Raw genomic sequence first — 5,544 nt, forward strand, 5'->3', positions numbered from 1 at the left:
GTTTAAGTACTCAATAGTACTGCTTTTGTTAATGCAATACCAGAGCTTCTGATTTTATATTGTCTTCTGATTATAGCTATCGCGACCTACTGGTTTTAGCTCTCATCACCACAATTAAATTAAGTCTAACAATTTCTCCCTTTGTGGTGATGCCAAAACCTGGATGTTAGTAGCGAAGAAGAACAATAATTGAAACAGATATCAATTATAATTTAATTGTGGTGATGAGAGCTAACAATTTCTCCTTTTGTGGTGATGCCAAAACCTGGATGTTAGTAGCGAAGAAGAACAATAATTGAAACAGATATCAATTATAACAGAATAATCGATAAGTGAATAAATAGTAAATCCGAGTTCAAAAGAGTTTAATCATCAGTCCCGATGTCTCTGAACATCGTTTCCTCATCCTGAGGATCTTGATTCCTGTAGGAAGATTCTGCATGATGTCCTCCAGTTCTGCCTTCTCCTTCCCCTTTTTTGGCATCATTGGCTTGAACTCGAGTGAGTAAGTCATCCACTCGGCCAGTAAGAGTAAGAATGCCATTATTTAATATCTCCAGAAATGGTGCTTGATTAGAAACTCGTTCATTTAGATCATGAAGAGATTGAGATTGTGACTCAATCTTGGCATCAATAGTTTCAAGTTTCGAGTCCATAGCTTCTACTTGGTGGAGACTGAGTGAATAGCTTAATCATGATCAGAGACAGTTTTAATGTTGTCAGCTTGACCAAGCAAGATGTTAGCCTGACTTGAGAAAACATTTTGACTGAAAATGCTAGTTTCTGCATGCAGTTTGGCCAATGATTCTGCCGTGCGAGTGACTTCTTTCGATATGCGATCACGGAAGAATGTGGTGGCACTGACTTCACCAGCATGCTCAAAGGACAACTGTTTTACTATCTCTGAAAGCCTGTCAACATTTCGTCTCAGTATATCAATCTCAAATTTAAGATTAAACGGTGCTTCTTCTGGGGATGGAGATATTTCGATCATACATTGTCTGGTCTCTTCAATTTGAGCAATATGAGTAGGTGATCTTGAAGGATGGATAATCAAAGCAGTAGAAGGGGCATCTTCTGGTGGAGCGATAGATAGAGCAGTAGTCTGTTCTGCAGAAGTTCTTCCAACAGCAGTAGTTTGTTTTGGAGTTGCACTCTCTTCTGGTTGGGTAGCTTCAGTGGTTTCCAGTTGTGGATTCAGATGGAATATTCAAAATAGCTTCCATTTCCGCTTGATGTTCAGAAGGAAATATCTCTAGATTTGGCAGTGATTGAGATGGAGCAACATCTGATTCTGCCATTGGTTGGTCTGCTGGTTGAGCTTCTGGTTGGACCACATCAGCAGCCTGAGCTATTTCTGGTGTAGTAGAAGTAGCATAGATTGAACGACTTCATCAACTGAAGCCAATTCATAAACATAAATCAGAGATGATGACTGAGTAGGCATCGTTAGGGATGCAGGTGTACTGGAGACCTTAGCTTCTGATGGAGCTGTGGTCCTTTCTTCAACTGGCTTATTCTGAAGAAAGTCTGGGATGAAGCCTACTTGGTACTGCATAGGCTCTCCAAAGGCATGTTCTTGAGCAAGAAGTTTCTCATTCATCAATCTCAGTCGATTAGTCTAAAGTTGAATGAAATTCTGATCCTGAGCAGCAGTAGGAATCATAGAGTCGAAATTAGACTTAAGAGTCTTTAAAACATATTCCAGCTTCTGGCACTTCAGCTGCTCGAGAATGTAACTTCTTCTATTCATTGCCTCAATCACATTAATGGTATTAGCAGAATCAAAGACCTTCTTTTCACTCTTCACCATTTTTGCATAAGCACCTGGTGTTTTCTGTGATACCCTTGTCCCACATCGAAAAAATCAAAGATTTAAAATGAGTTTATAATGGCTTACAATGGACTTCTATAGCAACTTGGGTTAATCATTTTCGTAAAGCGAGAACGAATACGAAGTAGTTGCTATAGGGGCCCATTGTGCAGTCACGCATGCGCGGGCCCGGGCTCGGGGCGTGACATTTTCAAATGAGTGATTGGACGGAAAATTCTGACTTTCAGCTAATCATCAAAGAAAGTCATGTCTTCACTGGCGTATTTTTCAATCTCTTCCATGTGAAGATCAATAGCAGTGATAACAGATGACTTGGCGCCACGAGTTTGCGGTTCTGTAACAAGTTTTCCATTGCCTTTATCAGAAAAAAAGGCAGGCAGCACGGGTCTAAAGGCAGAAGACCTTGCAGTAGATTCTCTAATAACGACTCCAGACGTGGGTCTGAAAGTCGGAACAGAAGTTGAGGTGGTTGCAGTAGAGATGGCTGCTGGTTTTGAGACGGGGAGAGATTCTGGTTTGGATGCTATAGCTTCTGGAAACACTTGTCTCAGAAGGACATTGTTTAAATCAGCAACAACTGCTGTTTTCTTGAGGCGGAGAGTTGTGCGGGCTTTTTTCTTGCTTGGGGTGGCTGGGAGTGAGGCTTTGGTTGGAGCAGCAGATTCCTCAGATACTGTTTTATCTGAATCAGTAGAAACAACCACTCTTTTCCTCTTGATTTTCTTTTGAGGTCCTTGAGCCTCAGTCTGAGTGTCGCCGATATCCTTTTTCAGGGCAACAAATTCAGTCACAGTTGCCTTAGAGCAAGTACATTATCAGCATTCGCCATTGTGACATAAGAAGCATCATGTTCAGAAGTAAGTGGAAAATCAGCATCCTTTAACATCATGCTGATCTGAACAACAAAACCAGTACCCTTCCTTACAATCATATCCTTCATGATTCTGAACAAAAATCGACTCCAGTCTACTTTAATATCAGAAGTGATAGCTACCATCACTTGAACCTTTTCTTTGGTCAGCTTATCAAACGTACCAGTTTTGACAAAAAGTGCCTTTGCCACGATATCGGCAAGCACTTGATATTCCATCTTTAGAAGCTTCTTGAAGCAAGAGGGAGAGAGTTCCTCTCCAGAAGTTGAGAAGGAAGTAAGGGCAGTGGACATATCCTCCTTAGAAATAATTGAGAAATCAGAAGTACCTGAGAATGGAAGAAAGAAAGTCGATCCCAGCAGTGCAGCATCGATGGAGATGGATGCATCTCCCTGGGAGTAAATGATTTTCCCATCCTCAATGGTTGCTCTTTCGCATAGAAGTCCAGGAGGGTATTCTTGTATGTGATTGTTGGAACCTCTAAAAACCTCCTAAGACCAGATTTTTCAATGGACTTGAACATCTTAACAAGATTGTCATATTTGATTGTCAGAACTGATGCAAAGTTAATTTGGTAAGCATTTAGTGCATAAGCTCCAGTCATTTCTGCAAATAAAATGAGTTTGAAGTAGATTTTGTAGTAGAGATGAATGCGAGAGAAAGCAGTAGCTAGTATGCAATAGTCTGAGATCGTAAAAGATGAAATGAGAAGAAAGATGCGGTTAATATTCAAAATGTACAGCCGTCAGTGAAACATAAGGACACGTGTCAATATGTTTGCGGTTGAGGAATGAGACTTTTAAGGAATATGCATTTAGACAAAATATGAAAAAAAAAAAACTGTATTAATGTAAAACTAAATTATGAAACATTTGTATTAGTTCAAAAGTTTTATTGCAATAAAAGTTGACTTCTATCGCATGTTATTTTCCTCCCTAGACTAGTTCAAATACTCATTAATTAAGTGAGCATTCTGGTTTCCTAGTAGTCTTGCTAGAACAATAGTCATAATACATATAAGACTTTCTGTATCTATCCATTTGTTGTCTTTGTGACGCACTTAACACCCAATACTTAGGCTTGTTCCAAAAATACTGCTGCGACGAACAATGCGAAATGTTCTCGCTTCCAGCTGGTGCCGAGCATGCATCCAAACTGAAATCTCGATAGTATGCTATGAAGGGGCCTTGGCTCCATGTAACTGGTCCGGCGAACGACGCATTCCATATGCTCGCTTCTACGTGCATTGACTTGTTTGGAAATGCCACTCTTTTTGCTGCATTGTTCTTGAACACTCTAATGGGAATGTTATCCACCATGAATCTAAAATCACATTCAAAATAAATATTTCTTTGATAAATATAAATGTTTTATCTTTGAAAAATAAAATAAATTGTTTTCTTCTTCTAAAGTTGACTAAGTTGCATATCAAAATTCTTGGATTTAATTGAGCTTGTACAACATAAAAAGTGAGGGAAAAACCCTTACACTATTTGGTGTGAGTTCCAAAGAATTTGGTAAGAGTGAAAATCTTTGGATGGATCAAACCAAAGACGGAAGCGTTGCTCTCGGTTCCCTCCATCGTTATCAAAAACATTCGTTTGTACCATGCCATCTACACCCCAGAACTCGAAATCGAGCTCGAAATGGTTCCCAGCAGTTTACCATCATCTGGAACCGAAGTCAACTGCCAAACATATTGCACCAATCAACCAAAATATACATAAACTCAATATACATGTGATCATATGTCAATATTAATTATACATTCTAATAGTAATATATATTAATTATTAAAAAAACGATAACACGTGAATGTAATAGCTTACATAGAAGGATGTAATAATCCCCCTTGTTTTCTTATTTGGTGTCTTCAACTTTATATGGAATGAACCGGATCCAAAATCCGATTTCGACCTAAATCCGGCACCTATATATATACATACAATGAAAAATACATATACGTAAGGACACAATTGATTAGTTGTGAATAATTTTCATGTTATTATGTTACAATGTGGAAAATATTTGTTTCCCTCTCTATATATATTATTGTTCGAAAAATATATATATAATACAAACTCGGAGAATTTTTTCTAAAAAAAGATTAATCGGAACGAAGAAATAACAGTGAAAAATATGTTAACTAACCTGAGGATTTATCAAGCTTAAGTTGCACTTCAGTTCCCTGAGGATTAACCCAGAAATGATCATTACCCCATAAATAAGTATAATAGTGATTAAAACTATTATTTGCTCCATTTGATTTCATTGGAAGAACACCAAGAATAATGGTTAAAATAATTATGAAATCCATTCATAAAAAGAAATATTATTAAGGAATAATAATGTAAAACTATTTTGTTATATTGTCTAGATTTTATATGGTATTTATACAAAATTAAGTGTGAATAAGAGACTTGAATTAATAGCTAATTAATTAGTATTGTTTAAATCTGCCATTCAGTTTTATATTAAATTTTTTAATTTCCCTTTATTTCAAAAGAGATATATAAAATCTATAAAAAAAAAATTATAGAAAAAGCCTTGTGGTAAAGTCAATATGATTTTTTTTTTTTTAAATGCTCTTCCATTCAATATTTTGAGTTTATAATTACTATTATTATTTTTTTCTGATTATAGTTTTTTTTCCTGCTTAATTTGGATTTCGAAATGTTAAAATTCATGTCCCTAGGCAGAGTTTAATCTACTTTTACTATTATTTATCCGCTAAAAAGCATATGAGAGATGTATTTGCTTGAGAAATCATGGAAGATATTAAATTACAGTAATTTGCAACATATTGATCAAATATATTAATATTTAAAAGACAAAAAA

At 36.5% G+C, this 5,544-nt stretch overlaps 1 pseudogene; it reads right to left on the minus strand.

Moving 5' to 3' along the window:
* Window positions 1-3,577: 3,577 nt before the first annotated feature.
* On the minus strand, window positions 3,578-5,040 carry LOC140808466 (xyloglucan endotransglucosylase/hydrolase protein 3-like; annotated as a pseudogene).
* Window positions 5,041-5,544: the final 504 nt, after the last annotated feature.

Source organism: Primulina eburnea, chromosome 12, assembly GCF_022965805.1.
Source record: "Primulina eburnea isolate SZY01 chromosome 12, ASM2296580v1, whole genome shotgun sequence".
Classification (NCBI taxonomy): domain Eukaryota; kingdom Viridiplantae; phylum Streptophyta; class Magnoliopsida; order Lamiales; family Gesneriaceae; genus Primulina; species Primulina eburnea.